The sequence below is a fragment of the Lacerta agilis genome, chromosome 2 (assembly GCF_009819535.1).
Source record: "Lacerta agilis isolate rLacAgi1 chromosome 2, rLacAgi1.pri, whole genome shotgun sequence".
Lineage (NCBI taxonomy): Eukaryota > Metazoa > Chordata > Lepidosauria > Squamata > Lacertidae > Lacerta > Lacerta agilis.
The window spans coordinates 61095231-61117581 of NC_046313.1; positions in this window are offsets into that span (position 1 = coordinate 61095231).

A 22351-nucleotide genomic window follows, 5' to 3' on the forward strand; every position below is an offset into this window, starting at 1 on the left:
CTACATTTGCTCATGGGCAAATATACAGAGGTGGGTGGATCCAGAGGTAAAAGTAGATGGGGACAATGGATATGGCTCTTAATTTTAATTTTAATTTTTTACAGTAGGCTACTTCCTGTCACAGAAGGTCAAAGGCTTCTGCATGCCTGCAGGCAGACACATCTCTCCATTTTCCATTCAGGCAAGCAAGAGTTTTTATGACATCTTAAAGATGCTTTCAAATCAGGCAAAAGCACTTGAGGGCACAGACCAGGGCTACTGAGGAATGTAGCCTGAGGGAGAGTGTGATATGTGTGTGACCTGCAGAACAGGCAGAGAGGCCTGTAGGGTCACAGTTGAACCCCAGTCCTGAGGTTCTCGACCCCTTCATTATAGTTACTAGAAAACATGTCTGATGAATAACAGATAAACAGACAATATGAACGTTCTGAGCTGTCAACAGGATCCTAGAATCACATCGGTCCTGTTTCAGAGCATACATACAGCCTCTGCACGGATCATAACTGGCGAGGGGAGGCCCTGCAAATGAAAATGTGTGCTGGCAATGAACTTCCAGGCATGACCCAGTTGCCCAAACTATGCACAAACGGTCTGAAAATCACATATTAAGCTGAAAACCAGTTGTCATGGAATAGTGTAGTTGGGGTTTGGCTATTTTTTCCCACTCACCCTTTCACACATCCTAAATAGTTCATCATATCTCCAGTCAGAAAGCAGTGGTTTTTCTGACATGGAGCAGAACACATATCTTAAGTACTAAAAACAGATGGCTGCTATAAAACTTACATGTCCCTTAGCACATATGCAACCAGCTTGTGGCACTCAGTTTAGGCCTGAATTCCCAGGCACAGTCCCATCTGCCTGTTTTGCTGTCTATGTCCTCCCTGGCTCATCCAACAAACCAAGAGGATGTGGCAGACTGCAGACCGCAGGTGTACTAAGGGGGTATACTGTGCCCTGTGAGTGTGGGCACCAGAATGACACTATCATATATTTCCTTTTATATACATAATTTTTTATTTATACTTTTCAGATTTATACAATTCATTAATTTTACAATCATTTTAACATTTCAAAATTTAAATTCCTTCCCCCTCTTTCTGTGGTTCCTTAACATTATTTTTTAATATCTTCTGCATATCCAAATTCATTTAATTTGTTCATTTATTTATCTACTTTAAATATATACTCTTATGAAACTGCAGGTTATTACAAAAATCCTGCCAACGTTTTCTTCTGTTTGCAATTTATCTGTAAATATTCAATAAACCAATTCCATTCATTTATTAAAAGTTTGTTATCTTGATTACTTATTCTTCTGGTAAGTTTCATATATTTCCTGTCTGTTTTGTGTTCTACTCTCCCCAAAGTTTGATCCCTGCTGCATTCACTATCACACTTGGAACTATAACTGCTTCGAAGCAAATGTAGTTGAAGCAAAATTCCAAGTATGATTGATACTTGGCCAATAAAATTATTCCTATTCCTATTAAAGTTCAACAACTAGGTTGATTCCAGTATCATTTATGAACTACAAGTACAATAAAATCCAGGCCTAAAGTCCATTGCAGTATATGCATTATTAGTGAGTTTTTGTGAAAATCATGGGGAAACCCAGCCAGGTGGGTGGGGCATATTATTATTATTATTATTATTATTATTATTATTATTATTATTATTATTATTATTATTAAGTTGTTTATTTATTTATATTATTTATACAACAACAACAACTACAACAACTACAACAACAACTGCAGCATGCTAGCACAAATTTATTAAACTTCCTTCAAGAGCTAATTATCCATACTCCCATTAGAGTGAATGGGCCACTGTCTCACCAACCTCTGCCAGCATCCTGAACCCCTGTCCTACCTGGCAGCAACTCAGTATGTCAAGCCCCCAACCCAGGGACAATCAAATAAGTCCAAACGGAAGCACCATCCCAGCTCTGCTTCTCTTTTATACAGTACTTTGCATGCTGATTGCAGCATCTGTGCTTGAAGCATGTGGCCCTCACCTGTTCAGAGCTGAGAAATCATACACCTTCTCCAAGAGCTAGCAAGCCCCACCAGGCCAGTGAGCTGGACTGTGGGCCTTTGCGTGCCTCAGCCTCCTAGAGCGCTCCTCCTGCTACTCCCTACACTTCAGAGCCTACCGTGTTCATGGAGACAGAGGGTCCTTTGGCTCTGGTGATGAGCCTTGCTGCTCTGGTTCCTGTAAACTGACCCCCATCTCCTCATCATTCTCTGTCACCCTGTGAGTACTTCCTACACCGACCTCTCCTTCCCCATCCCTAGCTTGTCCCTGTCCCAGTCCCAGCTAAACCCCTCCCTGTGATCCTCTGCCTCCTCCCCATTGTCCTGCCAGTTGATGAGAGCCAGTGCCACCTGTTTGCCTTCTTACTTACAATATCCAGTCCAGGGGTTGACACTGCCTGCCAGCTCCCTCCTGCTTTGCTTAATTCTTGCCCTTGTAGAACTGTGCTAGGACAAGAATGGGAACAAAACTAGAATTAGTTGTCTCTATTTGTCATTGGCTTTGGCTCCCCCTACTGTTGGTCTTCCTGCCTTCTGGCCTACCAGTTCTGATGGGCACCAGCCACCACTGTATAGACCCTCATATATCAGCCAGTATTAGGCAACTGCTGTGGGAACTTATTCGTACCACCATGTTAGTCAGCAATTTTATATAGCAGCCGTGTAATTCACACAGATTTGTTGAAGGCTATGGATAATTAGTTCCCCTTGCTGATATGTTTGGCACATGAAAAAGCTATCCAAAGATTTTTAGATAAACAGTTTAAAGAAGTTCGTACACTCATTATAATCACAGGTGCTCCAAAAATATAAAACAAAACAACCTGTAATTTCACTGGAAAGCTATCTTAATTGCACACTATGGCCATCTTCACATGTCTGGGTTTCCAGAGTAGCGTTCCAATTGTAAATTCCCTGGTGATTCCAGGTAAAAAAAAACTACCAGTGTCCTAGAGTGAGAGCCATTGAAGTCTGAGGAGAAAGTGGGATGGGGTGCAGTGATAAGAAACTGTGTTGAATTTGCTAGAGTTAAAAGTGAGGGGGGAAGGGGGAAGAAACACAGACAACAGCACATCCATCATACACTTAAAGCACTCTTATATCATTTGAGCAGTCATGGAGAATATTGGGAAGTGAAATTTTTGAAGGTTGCATGGGGCTGTAGGTCTGTGAGTTCAGCATCCTTAACAAATTACAGTTCCCAGGGTTCTCTGTGACTTTTAAAGTGATTCGAGGGTGCTTTAAATACAGGACACGGGTGTCAGCCACAACTGCACAGTCCCTGAATGTGCTACTTGCATGTGGAAGCCCCAAGCACTGATTATCCTATGTAAATTGACAACAGGAGGGCAGACCCTCCAAGTATCTCTATTTTCCTGGGATAGTCCTGCGTTAACAGAAGCCATCCCAGTTTCTGACTTGATCCCGGAATGTCCCACTTTTCCCCAGGATGTCCCTATTTTCATTGGATAAATGTTGGAGGGTATAGTAGGGTAAATTTGCACTGGGTGATTAGACCGCGCCTTGTGTGCCTGTTCAGCCTGCTGTCCAGTTTTGGATGGGTAACTCTCCCTGCTCCCCCCCCTTACTGTTCTGTATCTTTTTAAGCCATGCTTAGACTTTCCAGCCCTCCAAATAGGGAACTGTCTGCTGTAAAATAGGACTCCTGGCCACTCTAAATTGACATGGTAGAATCAATGAGTGAGGGAAAGGGTGGTTCATTCTACGATTACACACACACACCCTTGCTAATTTTACTACACTGGGGTTTCAAAGAAGGCTTTAGAAAGGTCAAACGGCAAGGAAAAATGGAGAAATGGCTATGGCCTTCTGACTGGTAGTAGAGTTGCGAGTGGACCAAAACTATCAGCTCAACTCTTATGCCTTCAACCACTGTGTGATCTGTACAAGAATTAGCATCTTATTACTCCAAGCTCATGATTTGATCACCTGATCTCCAGATCAAGCTTCTGTTAAAAGCACAGGAGCAAAGGGCAATTTGGGGCCAACTCTTATTTGTTGGATACTTCCCAAAGGCAACCCCAGAAATTTATTTATGTGCCTGTTAAGGCCTAATTTTCATTGGCATGCACACTTTCTATGATTATTTTCTTCTATCTCTGAACACTCTCTCTCTCTCTCTCTCTCTCTCTCTCTCTCTCTCTCTCTCTGTGTGTGTGTGTGTGTGTGTGTGTGTGTAAACGAGTGAGAGAGAATGCTATTCTGAGTCCCTTTCCTGAAAGAAAGAGTGGTGCAAGCCATGACAGACCTTGGGGTCTCAAATTTCAGTGGCTCTCTATGTGATGTCACAGTTTGGTCACCCCCCCCCTTCTTCATCATAGTTGCAGTGCCCCTGAGGCTGTATGCCCAGTGCAACTGAACTGGTCATGCTTCCCTCAACCCACCTCTGATGCAGATGCCATCTATAGAACAATGCCACATTTAGCTTTTGGCTCCCATGAATGTTCCACCTACAAGCGCCTACCATGGGTATCCCATTGAGGATACTTTTCGTTAAAGCTACCACATTTAGAGGCAAGAGGGATTCATTCAATCCCTGCAAGCGTGTTCCGTTATAGCTGCTACCAACACTGTGCATCAGAGGAGAATGTGATGGCTCAGGAGACAACTTAACACTTCATAGAAAGGAAGGCTCATGAAATGTGTTTTAGCGAATGATGTATTTTGCTACCATTCCCAAATATCCCATATTTCCCGCAGCAGAAGACAGCACTTGTAGTCACTTGCAAAGGAGAACTACATTTGCTGCAGGCTTTCCAGCAACCTGGGGGGAGGGAATCTGGAAGAGGAGAGGAGAGAGGAGGAGGGAAAGGTTCAAAAATAGCTTTCTTTGTAATTATACCTTACATGACCACAGCATGTGTTGCTCTTGCAGATGGAATTTTTATTTTTATTTTTATTTTTTTTAAAGGAACATTACTTGTTCTACTTTGGGGGAGCAGGGATAGTACTATAAAAATTGGGTTCTTTGCTTTGCTTGCAGCCCTGATAGTTGCATATTTCATTGAGTATAGAAGCGTTATCTACATTGTCTTCAAACTGATAGTACACATGCACACCCCTCTGAGGAGACAGAGCCACTGTAATAGCATACCCTTCAACATTTCTCCAATGAAAAAAGGGATATTCTATTCCATAATGGTAATGTAACTATTTATACCCCTAAACATCTTATTGGGTTGCCCCAGCCGCTCAGGGCAGCTTCCAACATATTAAAATGAACCATAAAAAAAACATTAAACATAAAAAACTTCCCTATACAAGATTGCTTTCAGAGGGTTCGGGGTTTGGATAACTCCCTACCCCCCAACATTTCTCCAATGAAAATAGGGACATCCTAAGGAAAACCGGGAGATTCCAGAATCATATCAGAAACCGGGACAGGTTCTTTAAATCAGGGACGTCCCTGGAAAATAGGCACACTTGTAGGGTCTGTAATACTCATATGTGAAAACACATATTGTAATAGAATAGAATCAACGTTGGAAGGTACCCTGAGAATAATCATATGCAGTGCAGGAATATGCAACTGTTCCTGTGAACTTGGTGTTATCACCATGCTTTTGGTGTGTGAGCAGATTCCCTTTTGTCTGGAAAACAAGCCTTTGCATAACTAAAGATAAGACCATGTGCAGGTCATGAGTTGCCACAGAAACTAAATAGGTGGAAGGAAGACGATGAAGAAGAAGAGTTTGGATTTGATATCCCGCTTTATCACTACCCAAAGGAGTTTCAAAGCGGCTAACATTCTCCTTTCCCTTCCTCCCCCACAACAAACACTCTGTGAGGTGAGTGGGGCTGAGAGACTTCAAAGAAGTGTGACTAGCCCAATGTCACCAGCAGCTGCATGTGGAGGAGCGGGGATGCGAACCCGGTTCACCAGATTACGAGTCTACCACTCTTAACCACTACACCACACTGGTTATGTCTTTCTTCCCTCCCCTGACTAGAGATGATGTCAATGAGGTGTCCATGTGGAAGACAACAATAGATTGCAGTCTGGAAACTGGGTGGGTCTGAAAATGATGGGGTGGGGGTGGGGCTGGCTTCCGCTCCAGAATAATTCAGAACTGAGTGATTCAGCTCAGGGCCCACAGCAGCATTCAAGAGAAAAAAATCTTAATGCCTTAAAAAATAATGTTTCGTGTCATGTGTTGTTAGCGAAAGCACATATATCTGTTTTCGTATTAAATTTATATATCTATATAAATGCAAACACTTTAATATACAATATGGGAATTCAATTCAGTGTGTGGCCCATGGGTTATGTGTCAAAGTACTCTTGTGGCCTACTTTCTATGAAAAGTTGAACTGCCCTGATCCAGAATTATGGCTTTGGTGGCCTCCCTAGAAATCTAATGGGGTGCTGTATCTATTGGAGTGCGAACGCTGCCAGTTTTCTACCTTATGCACAGCCTCTCGACGTGTAAATAAAATATTGTACCACAGAAATGCCCTATGTCTCCAGTGGTCTTCATTCTAAGCAAACAAAGCACATGGTACAAGCTGGGACAGGTTCAGGACCCTTGAAACGTCTCACCACTCAGAGGGTGGAGTGCGCATAGCTTCGGATAAACAATAATATTTAAAAAGAACAGGGATGGAAGAAATCTAGGAAGAAGAGAAGAGCAGACAGACAGATATCCTGGAGTGGTTTCCGCAACAAAGCTCACTTTATGGCTGGTGGGTTTCATGCAGTTTGGTGATGGAGCCAAAAGAGCTTGGGAGTGGTGCACCACCCAGTAGCGGGCAAATGCAACTTCCTGTTTTGGTTAAGAGTTCCACCTTAGTTTCATTTCCAGCACCTTCACCACTAGAACACACTGGCAAGATATTAACGACCCTATGTTGAAGATCACACCCAGACACAGACCCTATCCCTCTCAGGCTTGTGTATTCCCTTTGTCCATCTCCTTTTCCCTCACTATGTTATTCATGTATTTTTAATCATACCTAATTTATTTATTTTTAATCATACCAACTGGGATGCAGGTGGCGCTGTGGGTTAAACCACAGAGCCTAGGGCTTGCCGATCAAAAGGTTGGCAATTCGAATCCCCGCAACGGAGTGAGCTCCCGTTGCTCGGTCCCTGCTCCTGCCAACCTAGCAGTTTGAAAGCACGCCAAAGTGCAAGTAGATCCCGCTCCGGTGGGAAGGTAAACAGCATTTCTGTGCGTTGCTCTGGTTCGCCAGAAAGCGGCTTAGTCATGCTGGCCACATGACCCGGAAGCTGTACACCGTCTCCCTCGGCCAATAAAGCGAGATGAGCGCCGCAACCCCAGAGTCATCCGCGACTGGACCTAATGGTCAGGGGTCCCTTTACCTTTACCTAACTGGGCTATAACAGCCTGTCTCAGACTGATGTTTTGACCACAACTCCTATCATCTCCAGCTAGCATGGCCAGTGGTCAAGGGAATGAGAGTTGTATAGCACCAGGCTGAGAGAACACAGCCTCCAGGTATATGCAAAACCTGTTTACTTATTTGTGTTAATGTGTTTTTGTGTGTGTTTTTTTACATTCCTGTGCACTGACATTATATGTTTGGAACACATACCTGCAGAAGTGGGTGTTCTGTTATTGCAACGGAAATATCTGAATCATTGCTGTAAATTGCATTCATATTATTATTGATAGTAGGTAATTGTGCATCATAATTTGCATTCAAAAACTCATATGTTTCTCTAGCAAGTATAATCAGTACAGATTTGAATCAGTGTTGCTTGTTGCATGCACCAATGGTTAAATTGTGCATAATTTTTTGCCATACTTCTGAAGGCAGCTCTGTTTAAGCAAGTTTTAAATGTTTGAAGTTTTATTCTGTTTTGGGTGTTCTGTTGGGAGCCGCCCAGAGGGGCTGGGGAAACCCAGCCAGATGGGCAGAGTATAAATAAAATTGTTGTTGTTGTTGTTGTTGTTGTTGTTGTTGTTGTTGTTATACCCATGGCCCTTTTTTCACAAATCCAATGACATCAAATCCTATCTCTGTTTGGGACATTAATCTGCAGCAGCAAATATGTGATTTTCACATATCAGAAGGAGAAAATGAAATATATTTATACAGTGGTGCCCCGCTAGACGAATGCCTCGCTAGACGAAAAACTCACTAGACAAAAGGCATTCGCTAGCAGAAGGCTGCCCCGCAAGACAAAAAAGTCAATGGGCTTGCCTCGCAAGACGGGAAAAAAATCCATTCCCCCCCCCCCCCCCGCGAAAACTGCTATTTTGCATTGGTGCTTTGCAAGACGAAAAAATCGCTATACGAAGACACTCGCAGAACGAATTATTTTTGTCTTGCGAGGCACCACTGTAGCTTCTTTAACAATAGCCACATTCCCCCCCCCCCTGTTGACAGGCATGGAGTAAGTATCACTCTGCTGTACTTCACATGTATCAATCTATATATTAACTAAACCTGATGGGCAGGGCTTTTTTCAGCTGGAACTCACCAGAACTCAGTTCTGACACCTCAAATGTGGGTTCTGGCACCTCTCAGGTGGGCACCATTGCCGTTCGAAGAGAGCAAGGGAGGCATTCATGGTGAGTTCTGGCACCACTTTTTCTATAAAATAGCCCTGCTGATGGAAAGGCTGGGCCACTGAGAGATCTGTCCTCCATGAATTTGTCCAAGCCCCTTTTAAAGTCATCTAAGCTAGCAGTCATCACAACACCTTTTGGCAGTGAATTCCAGAAATTAATCCCATATTGTGTTGTTGTGCAATTATAAAGACTTTAAAATGCAAGGAAAAAGGAAGCATCGAGAGAAAAGGCATCATTAATATAGATCATGCTATCGTCTCTTTGAGAACTGGTGGCACATGTTTGTCATTCAGAGAATCGAGGATGGCACCACATTTAAATTTGTAAGCATCCTGGTAAAGACAGGATGAGCAAGGGTCAATGCTTAAGTATTAAAAAGCACCATGCACTTAGTTCACAACCTCAGCTAGTAATCCTGAGATACATCCAGTTAAATGGAACAAGCGAAGGTTCTGGACATAACATTGCCACAAAGTCCTGAAATGCAACTGCTAAGGTGAGGTACAGCATCAGTGTATGCGTTGAAATTAAAATCTCTGAAAGCAATAAGATTGGGGTTTTCAGCACAACATCCAAATCCACCTGTGCAGCTGCTTAGTACCCAGAGGGAATCCTTATTTTATGCAGTTGCAAATACCAGATAATCACACTTGAAATGACCTGGAAATGGCCATTTCAAGGGAGATGGAACCCTTATGAATTCCAGCAACCCCACCTCCGCTTCAATCAACCCGCTATTTCTCCTGTGCAAAGAACCCATATGGGGGCAAATGTGCCCCAACTGTTTTGTCTGCTCTACCCAGCCAAGTCTCTTGATTTCCAATAAAGTCATAGATGACAGATTTTTTATTTTGAGCTATCATTGAATTTCAAAGGACCACTTTCATGATAAGTGAAAACCTATTTTAAAGTCTTTAGGAGCAAAGCACTGGACAGAGAACTGGAAGAAAAGAAAACCTAGAGATCTCTAGTTCTTCTTAAAAATAGCACATTTTCCCTTTCCCCAGCTCCCCCTCCATTAGGTACACATTTTAGATAGATCTCCCTCCCCTTACCCATCACTATCAGGACAGCATGGTGCTACATTTCGATGGCTAACCCCATGATGGTTGATGGTACCTAAGAGTCCTTTCCGATCTGTCCCTGCCATGCTCCCTTTCTGCTATTCTTTCATAAGAATGACTCTTCGTGCATTTCTCTCCAGCGAAAGATAGTCATTGTTGGCACTCTAGCGTCAATTGGCCTTCCTATGCTGGAACAACATCCTGAGGTCAGTTTGCAATCCAATCCCAGTGCAATGCTACATGTGATTATGTTGCTATCGCTCATCCATTTTGCATTCCAGTGCGCTTGTTGTTTTGCTGGCGCAATGGCTTATAGATCAGCCTGATTGCTTGCCAGATATTTATTATAAGGTCACGAATGTGTGTCCAGAATGTAGAGCCGCTGATAGCTTTCTCATATGGATATTGTCCTAATGTAGATGTGGTGGTAAAATGAAATTTGAAGTGAGGTAAAATGAGGCTGGTAATTGAATGATCTTGAAAAAAGAAATGCAAATAGCCTCAACTAGAAGAAATGTAGCAAATAAATAAGAGGAAAGTATTGGTAGAGCAATAAGTCTGTCAATATGAGAGTCTGAGCTGTTAGCTCGCTCCTTCCGATTCAGATTGATTTTAATTGCAAACATAAGTCAGTTGATTGTATTCAGGTTTTATTTATGATCACTTCTGATTACACAAATTATGACAAATGAGAATTAGGTAGTAACAAGCTCCGCAATACACTCTGTGTTGCTAGGTAACTAGCCAGCATTATTTCAAACTGTCCAGTCAATGAATGGTAAGTGAAATAGCAAGGTATTGTGCTATCTATTTTCTTTCCTTTAGACGCTGATGATAAAAGCCTTAAAAAATTTATGTCTATTGGACACCAAGGATTTTAAAATATATAATTTCAGGCAAGAAACTGTTGGGACTCAGTGCTACCAATGCATTTACTGGAAATGTTTCTTTTTTCCAGGTTGTAGTTAAACTGGTACCTAAACATCAGGGAGAACTAGAAGTCAGAAACTCTGCATGTGGTCAGTTTGCTCTGGTACCAGGCACACACAATTTCGTTGACCCACAGAATGGAAGAACACTGAACGCAACAGGCTATAGAACCAGCTGTCAAAGTTAACAACATAATAAACCATTTTCTAAAGCTGTGTGTGAGGCTCTTTTATCTTAATTTCAAAAGTAGTTGGATGGTCACTGAGGCTGATAAAAAAAATGGGGCTCTGTATTTTTTTTCTTTTCTTCTAGAAGCAAAATACATTTGAATGACAATTTTGGAGCAACGTGCTCTTCAGAAAATGCCTGTGATGGGCCAAGCAATTCTAGGGTGAAGGGGGTCATTTGCTAACACTGCCATTGTGAACGGTCACAGACAAACCTTCCTGCTCTTCTCTCACTGTGTGCTGCTTCTGACACTTGACAGCTAACTGAATGAAAAGGGGATGTTATGGGAACTGGAGGCCAGCAAGAGGTCTTTTGGGACTGGCAGGGATGCGTGTGGAGGGATCCCCCCCCCAATATTGGTTTAGGAATAGGGGGGATGGATACTTTCCTAGTTAATCTGAAGAGAGCGTTGGACAACTCCGCCATCTCTATCAAAGAAAAGCCTCCTATTCTGCTGAGGGATGTTTGGGATTCCCCTTCCTCCAAGAAATTCATCAGTTGTTTCCTCCAAAATCCCATTCCTTCCTTAAAAAATCATGGATACCTATCCTGTGTGTGTGTGTGGGGGGGGAACCTCCCACTTCAAATTGCAATTTCACTTTATGTAAAATTTGTTACTCACTTAATGATCTTTGCCTGAGGCAGGAAACAAATTTCCACAAAGCCCAGACTCCCAACAGGACGGAGCACATGCTGAGGGCACTGGCAAAGCAGGAGCACAAACAATTTATTTATTTTTTAAAAAGAAATTGTCATTTGATATTCGGGGGGGGGGGATTGAAGTAGTCGTCACAGAGAAAATCAGAACATAATTAGTCTTCCTTATAGTCTACTCTACACCCCCCCCCATTTTATGCTCTATTTTTATTACTTATATCCACCTAAACCATAGTATGTCCTACTAACATAGATTTGAAATAATGTGAAGAGATCAGATCTTGTCACATGTTGCAGTAAATCTATAGGTTTTTTATTTTGAACTTTTAAAATTATGATCTAGTATTGCTTCTTTTTTTTGAATTACGTATGAGGGGCATTATAATCTTTTCAGTGCTTCGGGCTTCTAAAGGTCTTAATCCGGTCCTGCCCTCAGGACATCTAGTGTTTCTGAGAGGAAAAGGACTAATTTGAGAGCTCAGTTGAGGAGATTTGAAACCCACATGGAAAACCATGCAAGGCTTGTTTCTTCCTTACATATCACAAAATTCTTTGGATGTTTTGCCTAAGCTGGAAACTCCAAATTCACCTAGATAGACATTTAATTTAGGAGAAATCGGTACAGTATTTCTTGAGGAAACTTATAATTTATTATTGTGATGTAATCACTTTCTATTGGAGCCAAAAGAAAGTTCACACCTCACCAGTGAAGGTCTGTGGTGAACCTTTGTCCAAACTATATCCATCAAGGATTGGAGGAGGCAGTTTTTAATCAACGCAACAGTGTGCTGAAATGTTTTCAATGTGGAGGCATGTCAGGAACACTTCCAGCCTTTTATCTTCCCTGGAACAGAAGGAGAAATGCCCCCGAAATGAGCCCTGTAATAATTTCTACTCTGTAATTATACCTGTCACTGCTTCTGAATGAACAGATAAAAATAGCCTGCACAATAGCACTTTCCTATTGTGTTCTTCTTTTCCTTTACCTTGGGTAGCAATGCCAGCCTGAGATGCACAAAACCAACAGAGCCCCTTCTGTTATATCTTTCCTTTGCATTATAAAGTTGTGCATTGCTCAGTGAGGCACTAGATTTTGTGTAATCTTGTTTTCTTTAGAGGAATGGCCTGCAAGGTTTATGCTACACGAAGCGTTCAGAGAGTTTAATGGCTTAGGGCTTAAGGTGTGTGATTTTCATGTGCTCCTGAGTATGATGGTATGTTAAAACTATATTTTATTTGGGAAGGAGAACTGAGATTGTGGTTGAGACTCTAGCCTTTGGTGCAAGAGTCATCACAATATTTTTCTAAGAGGCATTATAATAGAGAAATAAAAGCTATTTAGAGGTACCTGCTACTCATTTTAAGACTTCATATCTCTAGATTTCTTCGTTCCTTGAATAGTTTAAAGGGGGATGCTTCTGCAAACATACTGAACACAGAAAGATCCTGAGGGAAAGCTGCTGTGTTGGAGCACACAACATTTTGTATTTCCCAGAAGCAACCCTTTGAAGGAAGGGACAATGGGAGTGAAGATGCCCTTATCAAAACTTTGCTGAAATCTTGTCACTTCATCAACCAAATATGTAGTAAATGAGCACCACCTGCTCATGGTAGAGATTATTTTACATTGCAATCTCATGCAGATTTTCCCAGAGGCAAGTCCCATTTTGTTCAATGGAGCTTACTCCTAGGTGTGTGTGCTAATTCAATTCCTCACAGAACAGACAAATACAGAAACATGGCATTTAAATACACAACTTGGCCCGTTTTAACTTTACTCGGTGCCTGGCATGTAGATTCTACATGTGGCACATCACAGAAGTGAGAATCAGTCTTGTACACTCCACCAACACCCAAGTATGACATTTAGTATAACCAGCAGTTCTTAATCTCTAATCCACGACAAGCTGCCAAGCATGTGACATCCTCACCAAATGCCCCCAAAGCTGGATGAGTGATCATGTGATTGCTCATATGTGGTACAATGAAGAGGGGGCAGAGTTGGGAAAGATGGAGGCCTAGGTTCAACTAAACCCGTGCACTAATAGAAGCCAGCGCAAGGGTGAAACAGTGGTCCTCATAACTACTTTCTCAAAGCAATCTTAGAAGTAGGAGCAGAAACCCTGCATTACAGTACCCCCAACTTCTACCTCCCTGAGCCACTTAGAGAGGGTACAAATGTCATTATGGTGCCTGATCTGATTAGAATTTTATTTTTTATTGTATTGCTTTGATTATCATTTGCTTTATATTTTCCCTTATTCTTTGTTTTTCTTGGTTTATCCAAGAGGTCGGCAACCTCCGGCCCATAGGCCGGATGCGGCCCACAAAGGCCATTTTACCGGCCCACGAACCGCCTGCCAAACAAGCAGCCCACTCAGTAAGTCCCACACGCGCCGCGCTAAACCAGTGCAGCGTGGTGCGGGGACTTGCCGAGCGGCGCCGGAGATTGTGTCTGCGCATGTCCGTGATTTCTGGCATCATGGACATGTGCAGACACGATTTCCGGCATCACGGACATGCGCAGACGCGATTTCCGGCATCACGGACATGTGCAGACGCGATTTCCGGCATCACATTGCGCATGTTCGGCCCACGGATGCTCTCCGTGGGCTTGATCCAGCCCATGGCTGGATAACCTTGCCGACGCCTGGTTTATCCTTTGCTTTATTGCTTTAGATTTTTTTAAAAAAATATTATTAATTCTAGATTTATTTACTGATTTTATATAGACAGTAGTTTCAGTATTCGTATTTGTGCATGAGTTTTTGTTCTGTTTTTTTTTTTGGTATACCTTTGAATTTGATTGAATTTTTGCAGTGGCCTTTGGCTTGATCTGAACTGAGGAAGGAATATTAATTTTTGTGGGGTTTTGCCCCAAGAAAAGATGAGAATTTCCTGACTTATTTCTCTCTGCTTTATGCCACGTTTTAGGGGCCTGTGGAAGAAATCTTGGATTCCAACGTCACAGTTAAGGGAACGATATACAATTCTCCTCCTTTGAGAGCCAGGGTGGTGTAGTGGTTAAAGAGTGGTAGACTCGTAATCTGGTGAACCGGGTTCGTTTCTCTGCTCCTCCACATGCAGCTGCTGGGTGACCTTGGGCTAGTCACACTTCTTTGAAGTCTCTCAACCCCACTCACCTCACAGAGTGTTTGTTGTGGGGGAGGAAGGGAAAGGAGAATGTTAGCCGCTTTGAGACTCCTTCAGGTAGTGATAAAGCGGGATATCAAATCCAAACTCTTCTTCTTCTTCTTCTTACTGTGGCAGCAGCTACTGAAAGAGCATAGAAGCCACTGTCTAAAATCCCCAATGCACCCATTTACCCCTCCCAAAGTTCTGAATGCCACCTCCTTGGGAGCCTTTTGTGGTATAAACTAAGGCCTACATTTCTATATCTGAACACAAATCACAAATAAAGGGCAGCTGGATTGCAACCAGAAAAGAAAAATAACTTTCCACATTGAGGTGAGGCTGTCCCCACATATGCATCTGATTGCCACACCAGCAATCCATATTATCCAGAGCAGGGGTCAGCAAGGTTTACCTCGCCTGGGCCAGTTCACTCCAGCGGAGATCCATCTGTGGGCCAGACTGTGCACATGCATGAGCACGTGCACCTGCAATTTTCGGCATCTGCGTCTGCAGAGATTTGTTTTCCAGTTTCTGCATCTGCTCAGACACAATTTTCAGCATCTGCATCTGCGCAGACCTGATTTCCGGTGCCACAGAAGTGAGTCCCTGCATCACACAGGTTTAGCACTGCGTGTGGGGACTCGTTGAGTGGGCAGCTCGGTTCTGGGGTGGCTCATAAGCTGATTAAATGTGGCCCATGGGCCTTAGGTTGCCTACCCCTGATCTAGAGAAGCTCTTCTCCATGAGACTGAAATGTCAGTCAACAAAGAACATTGTATTCTATTCATGGTAGATTTCTTTGCAGCATCTCCTTACTATCAATCGGCAAGCAGAGAAAGCTATCCATAGTTACAACATCATACTAAAGCAATCAGAATGCCAACCTTTCCAACACCCCACCAGTCTCCAAATCAGCTGTACTTAAACCACCATTCAGCAAGACAGATTCACATCCTTGTGAATCTAAATGTTGCATCATCTGTGTTTATCTCAGGGAGACCATTACCTTCAACAACACTGTGAAGGGCAGAACATCGCCAGCAGTGTCGCATATTGAGTGCAAATGCCCAGGATGCTGAATTCCATGAGGAAAACAGCAGCTGACCCATGCATATGTTTCAAGAAACATAAATCCACAATCCTGATGAAAAGATTTGAACAATCAGTTGTAAAGCACTTCAGCTCTGAAAATCAGAGCCTCTTTGATTTATCAGTTTCGCAATAGGGAAACTCCCCACCGGAGTAGTAATCATATATCAGACAGATGGAAAGCTCTTTCATCTGAGCAGGCTGAAAGCAAAGAGTAAGGTTACCGTAACTTCCGTCATAGAGCTTCAGTATGCTGATGACAACATAGCGTGTGCATGCTCAGAGGATGACCTCCAAACCATCCTAAATATTTATGTAGAAGCTTACAAAAATCTTGGCCTATTTCTCAGCATCCAAAAAACCAACCCCTCTCCAGCACCATAAATCCAACTCAATGGTGCAACGTTGGAAAATGTTGTTCACTTCTCCTACCTGGGCAGTTATCTTTCCACAAGGGCGAACACTGATCTCCTGAGCTCTGTGAGTGCAGCTTTCTCCCGATTGATGTGCAGAGTGTTTGAGGACCGGGACATTCGCAGGGAAACCAAAATGCTTGTTTACAAAGCTATTGTACTACCAACCTTACTGTATGCTTGTGAAACATGGTCCACTTATAAATGCCATCTCCAATTCTGCAAAAAGATTCCATCAATGGTGTCTCCGAATATTTTTTTTTACACATCACTTGAGAAGACAGGTGAACTAATACCAGTGTAATGGAAGAAGCACAGATCACCAGTGTTGAAGCAATGATTCTTCAACATCAACTTCGTTGGACTGGTCATGTTGTGCGGATGCCTGATTATTGTCTTTCAAAACAATTACTCTATTCCAAACTTAAAAATGGAAAGCATAATGCTGTTGGTCAACAAAAGAGGTATAAGGAATGTCTCAAGGCAATTTTTTTTTTAAAAAAATGTAGTATAAACACCAACAACTGGGAAATACTTGCCTGCAAGTGCTCCAGAGAGCCAGTGTGGTGTAGTGGTTAAGAGCGGTAGACTCGTTATCTGGGGAACCGGGTTCGCGTCTCCGCTCCTCCACATGCAGCTGCTGGGTGACCTTGGGCTAGTCACACTTCTTTGAAGTCTCTCAGCCCCACTCACCTCACAGAGTGTTTGTTGTGGGGGAGGAAGGGAAAGGAGAATGTTAGCTGCTTTGAGTCTCCTTCGGGTAGTGAAAAGCGGGATATCAAATCCAACTCTTCTTCCAATTGGAGAACAGCCTTTACCAAAGGTGTCATGGGCTTTGAAGACACTCGAACTCAGAACGCAAGGGAGAAACGTGCTAAGAGGAAGACACGCTTGGCAAATCCACACCGTGATCAACTCCCGCCCAGAAACCAATGTCCCCACTGTGGAAGGACGTGTGGATCCTGAATTGGCCTCCACAGTCACCTACAATCTCATTGTTTCTGATATATAGACTTGACACCATAACACCACATGGCTGAACTCTGAAGGATAGAAAATTATTTATTTCTGAACCACTTCCCATAAAACATCCCCAAATGAAATAATCATAATCATAGCAGCATTTTTAAAGAAAATCAAGTCCAATACATATCATAAGTATTGCAATTGTAATATGCATGCTCTTTCTCTACACACACACACACACACAGAGAGAGAGAGAGAGAGAGAGAGAGAGAGAGAGAGCCATGTTGACAACAGGCATTTTGCTACTATCTCAGCATCGTTTTGCTTCATCTGTCTTTTTTTGCTAAGAGTCTTGTTTCCTGCTTTCTGCTTGCATCACAAAAGAAAGATGAATGAGTTAAAACGCAGAAGGGTTGTTGTTGCATGTCTTGCCTTGACACACTAAAGAGGATGGTATCTGTACTTTAGAGAAGACAAACCTAAACACTTGACTCAATCAGTGTCCATCAAAACCTACACACAAGGAATACAAATTGTATCTGAGAGCTCTTTAATCTAGCAGAAAAGCCTATATTCTTGAAAGTCAAAGTTCAGGGAAGAAAATTAAGATGCCTATTTTAAACAACTGTGATGAATACTGAAGTGCCGTCCCAAAGGACAGGATGAAATTAAACATCTCCTGTAACCTGAACAAGAACCTAAAGTCTTTGGGGGAAATGCTGGGTATCGTATAGGCTGTATATCATCAGCTAGTCTTCAGTCTCACTAGAGGATTTGCTGCTTAAAATTCTACAGTGAAAGTTAAGTATTAGGTCAAATTAATTTGTGCTGATGTTCTCTTTTGTCTTTTAAAACAAACAAGTACTGAGATTCAGGTCATAGGACCCTGACTCTGGATAACATATGATAAGCAGGATGAATTCAACACATATGCTTACCTTAAAATATTATTTTTAATAAAAAAAAACCCAGATTGTAGTGATTCAGCTTTAAAGGCACAAGAACCCTGTTTTCCTCAATGTATACCTTAAACCAAACCTAGGCTGGCATCCTGTACCCACTTATGACAGAGATACCAAGCACCACTAGACAGAAGCAGGAAAAGTACACTGGGGTGGTGGTGGAGAAAACAGCATTCTCAGAAGACCTTTTATGTTTTCAGAAGAGGGTAACTTTCAAAAGACCCTCAGGGGACAGAATACCGTACCTCCAAAATAGTATTCTCAGTTGCCATAGAATGTTTAGTATTAGTTGTAAAAGAAAACAAATAGAAAAATTCAGGAAAGGGATAGAATGGAATGGAATATTCTGAAGGAGGTAATGGCTGGTTGCAGCCCTGTTAAAGGTGACACTTGGTTGCAGATCCCACTTATTATATCATGACATGCTTAAATACATAACAAAGGTTCTGGTTCAGCAGGAAACTGCCCACTAGAGGTCTTACTAAACCTCTAATCACAATCCTTTGAGCTATTAATCAGGAATACCCCATGTATTGAGGCATTCTTCCAGTTCATTAGCTTCAGTCTTTTAGAGAGTATGCATATCTTTTATCTATTAAGAGGCAATTCACACCTGGCTCAAGGACAGGAGCAAGTATGTAGGTCGCATATCATCTCTCAGTGTAATGTTTAATGAGATCTGGAGCCTACATGCAGCAGCATGAACAAGTCTTATGCAGACAAGCTTCAGTCCTTATTACAGGAGAAGCCAGGCTAAACTGTTTCACGGTGCTGCCTAGATTATACAAGACTATACACTGCTATGAGTTCAGGAATGTTAGACCAATCTAAATTTCAGGATCCAGTAAGTGTTAGAACTTAATCAAGGCTGGACTGTGCAGAATTGGACAAGATGACAGGAAGAATTCAAAACCAGTGGGACCAGAAATTATTGAAAGATTGGAGTAAATATGCAAGTTATTTGAAAGACAATTGTACTCAACTTACTACGCTTGTAGGACTACAAGCAGTTTTGTAAGGAGAACTATATGAAATATTACAGAAAATACTTATGAGAAGGGATTATAAGTTATTGACTATTAAGAGTTAGGGCAATAAATGTAAGATTAAAAGAGGAGGTTTGAAAATCATTAGAAGTGGTTGACAGAAGTCTTAGGCTAAAATAGCCAAATGATGTATAAGATGAGATGATATGTTCTGTTTGGAAAATATATGCAAAAACCAATAAAATGTGTGTGTGTGCAATACCTCTCACATGCTACAACCAATAAGGTTGTGACCTTATTTTGCCCATTAACCTAAAATCATGTGTCCTTGTGTTTTATTTACTCCACGCGGGTGGTGGGTCATCGACTCGCAAGTGGAAGCACCCCCTCTCACACACAGATAAAGTCAGAGGTTTGAGTAGAGAGGTTAGGGAGTGATGTGACCTAGAAGTAGAGCTGCAGACTGGAAAATCTGAGAGGCAGAGAACAATGTTCAATTTCTGTTTGAATCCAAGGCTGCGGCTATGGGAGAAACAAGACCCTCTTGAGATGTTAATGCTATGAACCCCTCTATGATAGGCTTAGGGTGCATATATGTATATACCATATACAAACCAAATAACATAAGGACACCACAAGTCTCCACTGTACCTCATTTCCAAAAGGAAACATGAACCTGGGGTAAGTGCCTGGAGCCCCTGGAATCTTGCACTGCTTAAAGATTGGGGTGGCATGCAACAATAGTATCGAGACAAGAGTCCTTCTTCTGAATAAAAGAGCAAAAGTAAGATTCTGGAGTGCCAACCATATTGCTTCAGGAGCAATTGCAGGGGAAGGACAAAGGCTGTAGCAGGAGGGAAGAATTCCACAAGCCAAAGATTTCTCATGGTTTCAGGCTAGATCTCTACCTCAATCCCTAAAATGGGGTGAGAAGAGTGGTTTGTCTCAAGTCACACCAGCATTCTCTGACAGAACACAAAACCACCAACTCTTACAAAACAAGCTGTGATTTTGTAATCACTGGTCTGGTGGGAACAGACTGGGGAGTTGTTCTCTGTGTACATCAGCATCAAACAGGCAAAAATTTCTGCCACAGAGGGAATTTCTCCAAAGGGAATCCCCCACTCACTGAGGCATTAAAGCAGTTAGTGATGTGAGTCCAAAATGATTGCTCATATTGCTCAGATGGTAGATTACTTACTAAGAAATGCCACACTCCAGAATTTAATCCTTTATATTTAGCATTTAAAATTCTGACATGTTTACGGCAACCAAAGCACACCCAAAATGGTCTGGGCCTGTGATGATCACTTGCTCTGGCAGATATTTATCCAGTTCCACTTTCACATTGCAGCTTTTTTTTCTTTTTGGGGAAAACATTAATTCCTCCATTTCCTTTTTTTTTTTTAACAAAATTTTATTAGCATTTTCATAATATAACAAAAACCCAACCCCACACCTACAAATACAAAAACAAATACAAATACACAAAAAGTCAGGATTCTTCTTATTTATATACCTTATAAACAAAAAAAAAAAAATCCTAGTTCCGAATCTTGACGCTTGACTTCCCCCGCCTTTTCACCTTCGGTTTTAATTCAATATACTCTTTCCTTAACAACTTTTCTCTATAAAAAAATTTAACTTTACTTAAAACAAAAAAGAAAACATACTTTTCTCTATCTTAACATTATAACCTAAATCATTACCAAATATTCTTATAGCTAAACTTATTTCTTCTGTCCTTTATCATGCTGCTTTTAACTTAAAATTCCATATCTCCTTACTTATTTAAAATATACTTGTAATTAACAGACTTCACACTCCGATTTCAGATACCATGGCAGACCATTTAGATTATACATTTAATACTTCAACCCACGCCCCTTCTGTCCATTGTCTTTTTCTGTCTTTCTCCAAAACCAAATCTCCAATTGCCTTCCTCTGAGTGTCCACAGTTCCAGGCATCGTCCACAGCAAACCCGGCATCGAGCTTCAGGGCGTTCCTCATCTGCATTGTGGGCTCCTCCGTTTCCCTTTCTCCTTCTTCTTGTAAAAATCTTAATTCCTTGTCCCATGCCCCCGAGCTGCCACCTCGGAGACTGGATCTTGTAAATTTTCCCATTTCAGATTCCTTTCCCCGGATTTGCCCAACCATTTCAGACCATTCTTCAAACGCCCCTCCCAGCTCTTTGCCAAGGCTTGATTCCATTGTGTAGAACTTTTGAAAAGCCTCCTCTGTGGAAAATACATCCTTTTTATGAATAATTCCACTCAAGACTTGTAGTTTACGATTAAGCAATTCCATCTGCAAAACGGTGAGCCTTTCCTCATCCTGTAGAGTAGAGTTCGATACCAGTGCAAGCGCAAAGGCCAGCATTTTAAGAGAAAGGGTGGGTATCAGATTTCCATTCCTGTCTCTTCCGTTCTTTGTTTCAGTTTTTTCCCACGACACACCAAGTCGCCGCCATTTCTCCGAGACCGGAGTATAAAGACCAAAACTTCAAACGGAGATATTTTTCCCCCAGTTAACCCCCAAAGGGAGATCTCAACAGACTCAGTTTTCAAATTCCAAGTGCTTTCTATTGATTGTTGTAGCAGCAGTCACTTAAAGGGTTAATTTCTTTCACCTCTCGAAGGGAGGGAGGCGGGCTGCCTTTCTTCTTTCCCCCAGATCGTTCCAAGAATACAAAGAGTCAATCAATTACTCACAGCCTCTGGGTTCTTAACAGCTCCTTGATGACAGGTAGAACTTAGACGCTCATCACAGGCTTTGCCGCCGCATTTTCATCCCGGTTGGGGCTTCTCCCCTATAGCCCGGCTCCGTCGTCCCTTCACCCCCACTCCCCCTTTACAGGGGGAGCGGGGGAAGGGTTCGGAGCCACAACGGGCACAGCCGGGGAGCCCAGAGTGCGGGACGCTCTTCCCGCACCCCAACCGGAGCCCCGCTATGCGGCTGCAGGGCTCCTAACCCCCGGAATGAACTGGGTGCTTCGCAGCCGAAGCAACCCACGACCACCCATAATGGCGTCAGCCGCCGGAAGCCTAATTCCTCCATTTCCTTCTGATGGCCACTTTTTAAAAACTTAATTAAATCTTGAGTTGTTGGCATCCACTCAAGAGACAATATAGTGTGCCTTCAGGGGGTTAAGCCAATATGCTGCATTAGCAGCACCCAAGTGACCTCCTTGGGACACAAGCCTAGGCAATTTGTATGGAGGTCCTGCACTGCCCAGACAGGACCCCTGTCTTGCCCTCACTGGCAAGTAATTAGTAGCAAATCCAAATTCTTTTTTTAAAAATCTTTTTATGCTTAAGAAAA